Source organism: Hipposideros armiger, unplaced genomic scaffold, assembly GCF_001890085.2.
Source record: "Hipposideros armiger isolate ML-2016 unplaced genomic scaffold, ASM189008v1 scaffold_865, whole genome shotgun sequence".
NCBI lineage: Eukaryota > Metazoa > Chordata > Mammalia > Chiroptera > Hipposideridae > Hipposideros > Hipposideros armiger.
This window is the reverse complement of record NW_017732215.1, coordinates 261,945-275,360: the sequence shown is the minus strand read 5'-3', so window position 1 is coordinate 275,360 and position 13,416 is coordinate 261,945. Positions and strand designations below refer to the sequence as shown.

The following is a 13,416-nucleotide window of genomic DNA, read 5'->3' as shown; positions in this document are numbered from 1 at the left end:
CCATCTGACTTATTTCACTTAGCATAATACTATCAAGATCTATCCATGTTATTGTAAATGGCAATATTTCATCTTTTAATGGCTATGTAGTATTTATATATATATGTTCTTTATCCATTCAGCTATTGATTAATACTAAAATCGTTTCTACATCTTGGCTATTGTAAATAATGCTGCAATGAACATAAAGATACATATATCTTCAAATTAGTGCTTTCATTTTCTTTAGAAGAGCAAATAGCACTTCCAATAAAGGCTTTATATCCAAAATATATAAAGAACTCATACAACTCCACAACAAAAAAATCCAAACAACCTCGTTAAAAATTAGGCTCATTTTAAAATTTTGTTGTTTATTTTCTAACTGTTGAGCTTTTAAAGTTTTAAATACATTTTTCATGATAGTCCTTTATCACACATTGTTTGTAAATACAGAGGGTGTCAAAAAATGTATACACATTTTAAGAAAGGAAAACTGTATTAAAATTATAATACTCAATATATACAGATAACAAAAGATGAATACAAGTCACATTTGACTCCCGCAATTACAAGATGTGCTCACAGTGGTTACCATCAGTATCCAGGTACTTCTGATTACAGTGAACTACTACATGAGGATTTTTGACTGAAGCGTCCACTTGCATACTTTTATTTGTTCCCCCACCCCTCGTATAGTCTCCTAGTCTGTGGTTTATCTTCTCATACACTTGATAGTGTCTTTTGCAAAGCAGAAGTTTTTAATTTTAAGGAAGTCCAGCTTTTCAATTATTTATTTCATGGATCACATTTGGTGTTGAATCTAAAAAGTTATCACCAAACACAAGGTTACCTAAAATTGTTTTCTATGTTATCCTCTGGGAGGTTTTTTTTGTTGTTGTTGTTTGTTTGTTTGTTTTCACTTTCCCAAACTTTATTAAAGAAAAAGCAATGATAATAATTCTCTAGAACATAGTCAATTTTCTGGGATTCTTTCCTTGAAAATGTGACATTTGATTTCCAAGCACATGCCAGAATGTACATGGTTCCCAATTGTACTAAGTAGGGAACTAGGGGTGAAACTAGTTCTAGGAACTAGAGGCTGAAATCCTAAAATGTTCATCTGCCGACTTTCCCCAGTCTGTGTTCTGTCTTTGGTTCGGCAATAATTTTCTGAACAGCTACTATGGCTTCATTAATTTTTGTCTGTAGCTCTTTAAGCTCTTCTACATGCAGCAATCACAGAATTTCAGCAGCTTCATTAAGCACAGCATCTCCTGTGTCAAAACCAAGAATACACTTTCTAAAGCCACAGGCAAGCCCTCTTTTGTTTGATTTGCTTTAGCAATTGCATCCTGTGTCAGGTGCTCCTGGACCAAAATGCGAATTGCCTTAATCATTTCCAGGTAATCATCATGACACTGAATCTGAAGAAAGTTATCCAAAGCCATTGCACAAGCCTTAAAATTAAGATTATTTACATCCAATTTGGCCAATGGCTCTGCATTTTTAGTTGCATTGTCAGCATTTTTTATATTATCAGGTACCATGTCCTTGTATTATCTCCATATTCAAGTCTAACAGCTAAACCAAGAAGCCAGTCAATTGTTTCTTGTCGATCTTGAATATTGAAAGGACAATGAACATTTCTGAGATACTTTTCAAAGGACATGGGCCAGTCACTGCTGTGGATGTTTCTTAAATTACCTCAGTCTTCAATCTTGTAGTGTCTGATTTTCTGGTCTTCAAACCAAACAACAAAGTTTCCAAATTCTGTTTCATCTTTGTAGTTGAAGCCAGCAGGGTTGTGGTAGTTGAGGACCATCAGCTTGCATCAGAACATTGTCCCGGCTTCACACTCTGGTCCCCTGGGCTTTGGGCTTCCTCCAGAATAAGAGAGGTAAGGAGGTGTGGAAGGCACAGACACCCGTGTTGAGGTGAGAGGGTCTGTCCTCTGGGAGTGTTATAGTTTTGCTTACCATTTAGGTCTGTGATCCATTTCAGCTAATTATTTTGCGAAGGGTGTGTGGTTTGTGTGCTGATTCATTTTTAAAAATTTTACATGTGGATGTCCAGTTGTTTCCACACCATTTTTTGAAGAAAATAAAACAATAAAAAGACAACCAACTTTGTTCCATTGTGTTGCCTTTGTAATATTTTTTCTCTATTGGTTTGAAGACTAGATGAAGGACATGGGCACAGAAAACAACCTGAAAGTCTAGATATTTTAATGACATAACACATAGCACACTTAGCCAGGAATAAGAGTAAGACCTGGGTTAAAGTATGGATTTTCCTTCCTTTGTTATGTGACCTGGACACCTTCATTTAGTGACAGGAGGTTTTTCATTCATGCATTGTTTGGAAAATTTGAATGTCCTAATGAAATTATTATTGAGTAGATTAGATAGCACTATTACTCAGTGATTAATTGTTTTGAGGCTTAAATGAAATAATGTATTTAAAACATTAGTGAAAATGCCTAACATGGAATCAATATCAGGTATAGGGTAGCCATGACTAGTACTAGCATTTGTATATATAGGACAAATTAAAGATTATGGATAGGAAACATGATATCTTTTGGTAAGTAAAATATGTTCTCAATTCACTTCTATATATTTTAAATTTACCAATTGTGTTTTTTTTAATGGTATATTTCATATATGGATAACTATTTTCAAAGTCCTCACAACATTTTTAGGTTTTATTGAAACTGATATGTACTTATGTTTCTCATGGAAAAATCACTTGAAAAATTGATAATAATGGGTACATGTAGGTAAGATGGGATTGAAATACTTAAGTGCTAATTAATTGAAACAATAAACCTGGGTTTGTTCCAGCTTTGGTACTTAGTAGCTGACCTAGTTACTGGACTTCCCAGAGATCCAGTTTCCACTTCTGTACAATGGAGATATCATGAAATATGAACCTTTTACTTGGGATGACTGGACAGAAGCTTATGGTTAGGTGTTAATTTGTCCATTAATCCTGAATTTGTATATAGTCTTTTGGCATTCAGGCATGTGTACTTGCTGGGAAAGTGGAAAAAGGTTTATAGAAGCAATATCAAATAGATATATATGATGTGAGCCCTACATGTAATTTTAAGTTTTCCTGTAGCCACATTAAAAAAGTAAAAAGAAACTGTGACATTAATATTAATTTTATACCTCATTTAACTTAACACATTAAAAATAATATTTCAACATGAAATCAACTGGAGACTTATTAATCATAGATTTTACATTATATTTTTGTTTTAAGTCTTTGAAATCTAAGGTGAATTCCACACTTCCAGCATATCTGAATTCAAATGTTGTTGTTTCCATTGGAAATACTTGATCTGTGTTTAGATTTTATAAAAATTAGATTCACATACTCAAGCTGTTCTAAACATACTTAAAAATTTCCATGAACTAGTTAGGTATTAATTTTTAAATTTAAATGTAAGTTAATTGTAATTAAATAAAATTTGAAATTTAGTCCTTCAGTCACACTCACTGCGTTGCAAATGCCCAGTAGCCACATGTGGCTTGTGCCCACCTTCTCGGACAGCACATGTTTATAGCTGTCAGCACATCAGAAAAGATATCTGTAACCCCTCTCCTCCAAAAACAAACAAACAACAACAACAAAAAGAAACAAAACTGTGCAACAGTAGCCTCATCCTACTGAAAGTTTGTTTTTTATAAATTGTAAAATAACTGTTTTACAGTTATTACAAAGAATATTTGTATAATTGGATTGAATCATGCCATAAGAATTATTGTTCTTATTGAAATAATGACTATTTTCTTTAGCAAAGTCAGCTTTCTAGAGATGTATTTCTGTATCTGGAGTCATAAGGGCCCAGAGCTAGCAGTAGGGACATTAATATGGTTATTTTTAATTGCTATCAGACACTGTGATTTCAAGTACATAGAAATGTCAACAGACATAAACATCTCAACTCTAAACAAAACTTTTAACAGCAAAAACAAATACATTTTAGAGGATATGCAAAATTGACAAACAATTATTTCCAAGCAAAGATGTCACAAAACAAAAATAAGATAACATCAGTATTGTTTTAAAAAGGAAAGGTAACCAGAGCAAGGGAGGGGTGGAATGTTAATCCAAATAGTAGTAAGAATCCGTAATCAGAGAAAAGATAGTTACCCTCTAGAAAGTTCTTCTGGTAAACTTAACTGACAATGTCATCCCCATTGCTTTATGTTTCTAAAACTTCATAATAGAACAAAATTACTACAGAAAGGGCATGTGAAGACCCAAAATTTAAAGCAGTGTTTTTAAATCTGCATAGCTTGACCCATTAGAGGGTTTGGAAACTAGTATTTTTGGTTTTAGAGAAAAAGAGTCAACTAAGTGACTAGAATAGCAACAGAAAGAAAAAAGAGAGAGAGAGAGAAATAAAGTAGAAAGAAAGGCTAAAATTTGTCTCATGAAATGCTCTATTTTTTTCTAGTTTTGGTGTATATCTTTATTGGTTTACATATAAAGTGTACTTTTTATTATAAGTCCATACAAATTATTTAAAACCCACTGGTCTAGAGAAAAGCACAACAAAACCATATTTTCAAAAGACTTATAATTTTCATCCTGTGAACCATTAACAAACTTCATGAAAGAATGCAAGCAAGTCAGTTCATGTTTTGTTCCGTTAATTTTTCATCCATAAAATGGGTATCATATGATCTTCTCCAGCAAATGAAAGTGATGTGAAACCTCGCAGTCTAGTCTTTAAAGTGTCACATAAATATGAGACTTGTTACAAGTCTCAAAAGCATGAATTTCTGCCAGTTGTCACAGGGGGCTCATTGGCACCCGGCTGGCAAGCTTCTCACCGGCAGTCAGTCCTCTGTTCATTTGCACTTGAGAACCAAGACTTGCTGCCCAGATGATTTATTGGCATATGTGACTATTTCTCTCTTATGTCTAAACTGCAGATTCACAAACCATACATCTTTTTCTGTATTATTTGCTGGAATTGAAGTCTTCAGTCATTCTACTAGATACTGATATCGGGTTGGGTGTATAGTGGATAGAATGTTGACAAAATACAATGTACTATGTATAGCAAATTATAAAAGAGGAACCTTTTTCGGGTGTTAAGTAAGAAAAACACTAAGAAAGTATTGCAAGTACGAGGCACATGTGAGTGAAGAGTAGTGGACCGAAGGGACTTTGCATTGCGGTGTTAGGAGGACTCAGATGTTTTCATTGTCGTTTTTCCTCGCAGGCAGCTTCAGAGAAAATGCTTGAACAAGTGTATTCCTTTCATTCATTTATTCTAAAAACTTCAGTTTTCTTCTACAAAGGGTTTCCTATTCTCAAGGTTTGTTTACTGCAGATCCAGTGGAATCCCCTTGGTTTCGTTGTCAGAAATGCTGGCACAGTGGGTGGAAGTCACCTGGACAATCCCAGGCACTGGTGACTCGGCCGCATGCTGCTGGCCATGGTACTTATCCAGGACAGCTACACGAGCACTGTGGGAGAGTCGGGTCTGGACTCCGGCACTCAGAAGGCTGTGCGCTCAGTCTTTTCATGGGAAACATGGAACTGGGCTTCCTGGCACCGGGAGGCTCCCGTCCAGTGCTGCAGTTTCCCTTGGATTTTTGTTTGTTTGTTTGTTTGTTTTTTTAACTCATTGGTGGGTCTATGCATTCAAGGATTAAAACCAAAGGAAATGAGCCAAAGTCAATGTAGAGATCAAGGAAAGGTGGTTCGTTCTCTGAGAAGGGTTAGTTTGCTGTTTAGACAGCGTTCAATTCACTGTCGCTTTGACTGCTCATCTGACTTTTCAGGGGGAACTCCAAATTGTTTGACTCCCAGTTGTTCAGAAATTTGCTTCTATCTCCTGTTGTCTTCAAATGTGTTTGCACTAAGAACCCTTACCCCCAATTTTGGAATCTTTGTAAATATTCCAAAAAAAAATCACCTACTTCTCCCCTGCTTTGGTAACCCGGAGTACACTGACGTCTGTGACAATCTCACAACAGGGCGAACAGGACCTGACCCACTGTCCAAGCTCAGGTGTGGGAGAGCAGGCCTTTCGCTGGAAAGTGACCATGGTTCATTCGGGGCTCTGATAAGAGCTGGCATCCTGGACAAACTTCAGAAGGCCATGGCCTTTAAAACTATACAGGTTGCTTGGCTGAGAGGAGTGCAGTCATGTTGTATTTATACCCACACATGACCTGAACTGACCCTGTTATACAGTGTCTAAATCCTAACACTTTCACTCAGGTGTCAAAAGTTTCAATTCCCTCTTTGTTCCCAAACTATGAAAGATGGAAGACAGAAGTTTGACAACAGACTGAAAGACAAAACGAAAGGTCAGCATGAATAGTGACAAAGGAAAGTATGAAAGCATATCCTGCAGTGTGTCTGGTTTCACTCCAGGGGTGGAAAGTCTAATCTTTCTCTGCCATTCAGTGGTCATCTACCATCTTTATGCAACTTCTGCCCATCATTTATAATAATAATCTCTTGGTGATACATTGTCCCTTAGGCTTGTATTTTATGTTTCAATTTACCTTCATTTCTGGTAATGTTATAATAAATGTTATAAATAAATAAAAGTCTCTTCTCCCACTATCTTACTCCCCAGTGTGCAAAAACACCACTCAAGTAAAAGTTCACATTTTTAACACTTGTGTTAACATAATATGTGTGTTATTTAAAAAAGACCACACTCTATCTACTTTCTGCAAAATGGTTTAATTTAACAGTATATCTTTGACATCTTTCCAGGTGGGCTTGTTTAGGTTAAAAGAATTTAAAGCTTCAACTTGCTCATCTAGGAATGGGATTATTAAGTATTATCTTAAATTATGTAATAAACCTGTTTATCGTGGAGGAAAGTATTGCAATACAATTGCAGTAGCTACCAGCTGTCTCAACATGTGCCATTCCTTGTTCATTTGGTTATAATACATTTTCCATAAAGTAAGCACAGATTGTATTCCATGAGAGGGATCTATTCAAACCAGTCTTTCAGTCATTGCATCTTGTCTTCTCTTTGCCCTATTAATACATAAATAAAGTATATAAAAGTTGTGTATTTGTTGCAAAATTACACACCAGCTCTCTTGCGCTGAGCTGATGTCTAAAGGCTTTATTTCTGCAGGAGGAAGGAGTAGGTGGAAGTCCAAGTCTCAGTGTCACTTCAGACACACTAAGGCCTAACGTCTCCGAAGTCCTGTCATCACCCAACTCATTCCTTGTTATCTTTCCTAGAGTTATGTTTTTAAAGTACTGTTTGACTTTTTAGGCCAAAATAACAAGGTAAAATTACACTAAGAATTATGTATACTTTCTTTTAAAATTTACTTGGATTTCCAAAATAGAAATGCAGTAAACCCTTGGATTGCAAGTAACTTGGTTTACAAGTGTTCTGCAAGTTGAGCAAACATTTCTAATGCATTTTAACGTAGTACATGAGTGATGTCTTGCAATACAAATAGTTTGCTTCTGGAATGAATTATGCTCACAAACCAAGGTATTACTGTAGTTGGATTTCCAAAAAGAATCTATCTGCATTGCTACCTACTTAGATTCTTATTTTCTCTTTAAGTCTGGTTTTTGTACATTGTGCTTTTCCTCTGTTGCCTGACTGGCTAATATAATAATTACTTGTCTAGTATAATGTAAAAGCAAAGAGGGAAATTACTGACTTAAACATCCCCAAAGCATGCTGCTTTATAAACATGGGGTCCCTCAATATCAGAGACATAAGAAACTGTCCACATAGATAATAAAAGGAGAAAGATGCAGCCCTCCACTCTACTGGTCACAAAATATGGCACACGTCATCCAACATCTGGGAAACTGGGATCCTTTTAGCTCCCGCTGACCCCAAGCCGACAGACTAGTCCCCTGAATAGATTGTATCAGTCAGTGCCAGGCAACTGCCTTTCTAGTCCTGTTCATGCAGGTCTCCTGCTTCCTGCTGGCATTCGTGGGCATGGTTCTGCCCTGACACCCAAGGACAGAGCCGTGGGTCATTGGAAATCCATCAGTGTTTGCATCCTGCGGTGCAGATTCTGAGCAGGCTGGAGCCCATTTCCTGGTTAAGGACCACTTACGTGAGTCTTGACCAGAATGAAGTTGACTGTTTCACTGTGAAAGTGCATATTTATGGCTTACTTTACATGTCAATTCTGGATCATTTGCAATGTTTCTTACACTTATTTATGTTCTTCCTGAGTGGATGGAAAAGGGGCCACAGGTTAAACCTGACAAGATCAGGAGACTGAAAATAACCATCTAGGATAGCAAGAACATAAAATTTCCTAACTAAGATGGGCCATGGAGGTAAGTCACATCTTTAGCTTGTGGCTTCCTTGACAAAGGTCAATCTCTACCTTAAGTAAACCTGTCTATTGTCTTTTTGCATTTAGGGTAACATGCCCTTGAATGTCAATAATCCCTTTCTCTAGACCAGAGCAATAAACTATAGAATCATTCATTATTATTCTTGTCTTCTGATTACTATCTCTATGTGTTGTAAAAAGCGAACTATTAACTATTCAGTACTCACCAATGTAAAATAAGTACCTGTCTCTCCAATGTACTTTAATCCAATCCCAGAGATTTCCCCACTTTTCTTTCTCCCACCCCCTTAATCTACCACCAGTGGATTTCATGTAACCCTTCTCTTTTGATTCTATGTATAAAATAAGCTGCAAACTTCAATTTTGCAGAACATTTTCTCAATTCGTTGAGACTTTGCTTCCCAACAATTGTGCTCAGTTTAGCTCAAATAAACTCTTATAAGTTTTGTCTTAGGTTAGATGTATTTTTCTTGGACATTGGCATCAATTTCATGCTCAATTGGGCTTTCCATATTTTTAAAGTGTTGTCTTATTTTATTATTTTATTATTTATTTATTTTTGTTTTGTTCCCCTAAAAATAAAGATGGTTTGATGCCTGGGACAAACATATTGCTATGCAAGTAAGACCCTGAGTGAAAGAGGGAGGCACTCAGATAATGCACTTTGGCTTCTTGCCTGAGGCTCCCCAGGAAAAAGGGATCAACAAGGACTGCTGCTCAGGTCCCTGGACTTACCAAGGATGCAGGTAGGAAGCCAGCTCCCCATGGTTAACACAGGGCACAGCTGGCACATTCTGGTTTTAGACAGGGACGAGTTAGCACCACCAAACAGCTGCTCCATGGAGCCACCTGCACAGGGTGGCTCTTGTCTAAATGACATCTGAATCCCATGGAAAGGGTCAAGTTATGCTCACAGAGGAGATGATACAGACCATGTTAAAGCTGGGGCAGATTTTTATGAAGAGCACCCAGTGTCCCTTCATACACACAGGTGGGGAGGGGTGACAGCAGACCACCAGGACCACCCAAGTCCCCCGCCTGTGTTCTCCTGGGGGCAGCCTTGTCCGGGACTGTGCTGTGCTCCTTTGGCCAAATTTGCCACAGCAGTAACTTGTGCTTCTGTGCCATTGTCCTGGGCTGTGGGCTCAGAAGTAGCCCCCAGGGGGAATTCCAGGCTGGGACATCAGCTGCACCTTCACACCAAAGCCACACACTGCTCCTTGGGGAACAGAGACAAGGGCCTGCCACCTCCACAAACCAGGTTTTCCCTGCAGAAGGACCCTCACTTCCTGACGGCGGCTGGTATGGCACTCAGCATGCTCAGAGGACCGCCTGTGATGGCCCCTGAATGCACCCACCATCACTGCAAGTGAAAGCTGTCCAGCTCTTCAGAACCCACAGTTTAATTTGTTACCAAGTGCTGAAAATAGGAATCTCACTTTGAGATCCTCAGGAACAAAAAAGACCCTAGAAAAATGAAAATTTCCCTTTCCTTCTACTTGAGGGAGCTCCTACCATAAGAATTAGTTAGCTAACATTTCAAAGATGTGAACTACATTTTTTTCCAAAGCACTGTCAAAACACTGGTTCTCAGTGCCTCTAGGGATGGAAGCGCAGAAACAGGTTCCTGGAGAGGATGTTGCCACCAGCTTTGCTTCTCTCAGTAGAATACAATGAATGCTAAAGGGTTCAATTTGTCTCTGTCACTGTCCCCTGGGCCTCTGTTAACCTTGGCGGCCCCTGGGTTAATTAAAACACTGTACCAATGTCTTTGGCCTTTATGCATGCATGGATTATAAAGCAAACACTTGCATGTGTCATTACTCTGAATAATTTAAAAATATACATGTGCACATATTTTCTATGTACTACATTTTCTATTTTTGTAAGCTATGTGGTAAAAACAAAGAAAGATGAAATTAAGGTTTTAAATGTGTTATGAAAACCAGTAACTTCAATACTCACTTTGGTAAATTTCTGTGACTTGTCTGTTTGATTATTATGGTGTGGATTAGCTATTTCCCTTGACATTTATTTACTTAATGTTACCCAAACTATTTTTTGAAACTACAGGGACACTGCTTTTATCTCATTTTTTCCTTTACTTCTTGGGATGTTTGTTTTTTCTCCCTAAACAAGCATAATTTTTTATATACTTTTAATTTACTCTACACAAGATTTTATAAATTAAGTGCTATAAAATGATGGCTATTGATTTAAAAATAAGTTTATGTGAGTAATTCCTGATTTATTTTTATAGAAATTCTATTTATACAGTTTTAAGAAAATACAATACATGTGTTACCACCACTTTGAGGGGAAAATGGCAACTGTTAAATTTTAAAGAGTTTGGTTAGCAATTAACAGGAATCATTTAAATCAGTTTTCCCCAGACCTTGCAAACAAGGAATACCTATTATCACTTAGAGTGCAGAGCAGTATTTCTTGAACTCTCATCATCACACTGAACCACATTTCTGTCTGTGATGATTGACACCTAATTTGGCAAAATGAATCCATGTTGTGCTAGATATGTAGGCTGGATGCAGAATGGGATACAATCATCCCAGTTATTGAACTGGTGAAAAATAACTCTCCAAGTAATCCACAAAAGAAAAGGCTTATTTGGGAAAAGAAAAAGAAGCAAGACCACCACCATAGTGTGGAAAGCACATCTCCTACACAGAGCTCCTACCAGCAGCCCTCATGGAGGCAGAAAGACCCCGGTTCTAAGATGATTTTTATTATGATCCCACCCCCAAAATTACAATAGGGATGAATGGAAAATCAGGATTATAGAGTTAACAAGGGGCCTAGCTCCACCCATCATCCTCCCAACTCTATGGTTAAGCATCTTAAGATGCCAGTTCACTTTACCATTCCCCCCTCTTGATCAAGATCTTTCTTCTAAAAGATCATTGATCAACAGTCAGGTTCTTAGAGTGCAGTCTTTTTGTCCCTTGATGTCTCTTCAGCCTCTAGTCCCTTGGTGTCAGAAGGGTCTCTTCTAGGTGTCATCTCTCACATCATGGGGAAGAGTGCACGGATCGGGAAACAGCTGGCATCCAGTGTCAACCGGCATCCGAAGCAGAGCTTAAACATAAAGTAAAAAGATAGAATTAGAACATAGCAACATAACTTATGTGGCAGGTGATAAACCAGGAACTCAAACACTATAGGGTCACCTGCTTTAAATTTTTGACAGCTTTAGTTTCAGGTCACCAGACTGTGTGTTTTTCCAGTCAGGGCTTGGTGTCTTCTTCAGGTGTGACACGTGTACCCAAGAGCTTACTCCTGTAGTTTAGCAGCACAGGGATTTGTCAACCGTACCTGGTAAAGGCCCTTCCAACGTGTATGGAGGAAATCATCTTTTAGGTATCTTTTCCAATAAACGAAATCTCCAGGTTTTAATGTATAAATTTTTAGTTTTTCATTTCCGTGGAGTGTATGGTGAAATGATTGTTTGACTAAAGCATGATTATTGTTGATAGAATTAATTAATCCTTTACAATATTGAAGTATGTCTTCTTATACCAATTGTGGATCAAGAGAGGGAGGGGTCAAATGCATAAGGTGTCCTGTAATTATCTCAAAAGGTGAGAGCATATGAATCCCAAAAGTAGTAGATCTGAGATTTAAAGAACTAATGACAATGTCTTGATGATTTCAGAAGGAGTTACAACAGCATAAGCAGCCCAGTACTCACCATTTTCATCTTTTAAGCATGAACCATTGGTAAACCATGAGAAATCAGCTTTACCCAGAGGAGTTTTCTGCAAATAATCACGAGGACTTAGAAGATAATCTGTTAATGTCAGGCAGTCATGAGGGGCTTCCTAAGGAGGAAGAAAATCCAGCATGCTACTTCACTAAGAAGTCTCTGTCTAATAAATGGGTAGGGGCAGAAGAACTAAGGAGAAAACAAAGTTAATATTCATCTCTTAAAGGACCTAGACAAAGGGAATAAGTTCAGATACATAAACCTGTTCTTCTTTTCTTTTTCAAAATGATTAAGGGGAAGGACTGGAAAACAACCTTGTAATTCCTTGGAGCCCCACCACTGGGAATTTGGAAGGCCTGAAAGAGACTGGTTAGTAGGTCAAGAGTGCCCTGTGTGCTTTAACTTATGGCAATCTTTTTTCCAATGTCCTTGCTCCTTGTAGTAGTGGTAAAATGTTGGAGTTCTTTGGTTTTCCACAGGGCCTCTCGTTTGCCACGGCCAAAAATTAGATGTCTTGGTGACCTTGTTTTTGGGTGGCTCATCTAGGGTACTGGCAAGTTAATTAGCTAAATTAACCAAGTTTAGGGTAGGCATAGTTCCCCATCCCATCCTGGATCTCTTAACCAGGAGAAAAAGGTCTTCATTTAGCCCACTGACAAACAAGGAATTAAAAACTGTCTATGTGTGGCCAGTATCCAAAGGAAGACTGGGATTTTCCTTAAAAATGACCTGGAATCTTTCATAATAGTCACAAACAGATTTGCCAGGCCTTTGTGAGCAAGTGTGAATTTTGTTCCAATCAACAACCTTTGGAAAAGCCCGGGGGATTGCCTGATGCAGCTTTCAAACAAGTTCCCTGGCTTCCTCCCAATAATTGGAGGTTTGCTTTTCTAAATCCCTGTCAGGATGTTCCCATCCAGCAATCCTCATCAAATGTCTAGCTTGGCCTTTGCCAACCAACATATGGATCAGCTGGTACAAATCATAAAACCCAGGTTGATATGTTTGAATAGTAATATCAAATTCCTTAGCAAACTTATTAGAATCCTTAGTTACTATAGGAAACTCCTTTACAATGGCTCATAACTCAGCTTTTGTCCAGGGGATGTAAGAAACGTGGAGTTTATTAGGATCTCCAGAGGGTTTAATCTTCAATGGAAAAGTACTGATAAGTTCTAAGGAAGAGGAGAGATGGAGATTCGAAAGAAGGTGTTGCTGGGGTTTCAGACAGAGGTGGAGGTGAAGAAGAGCAAGATGGCACCAAAGGAGAGAGAGGCATCAAAGAAGCAGTGGAGGAAGGGCAAGGCAGTGTTGTAGACAAAGAGCACGAGGTTTCAGTTGTCATTCTGCCTCTTTTAGAATTTTTAACTTTTT

General features: G+C 37.9%; 1 pseudogene; it reads right to left on the bottom strand.

Moving 5' to 3' along the window:
* Nucleotides 1-1,098: 1,098 nt before the first annotated feature.
* On the bottom strand, nucleotides 1,099-1,822 carry LOC109374825 (UPF0568 protein C14orf166 pseudogene; annotated as a pseudogene).
* Nucleotides 1,823-13,416: the final 11,594 nt, after the last annotated feature.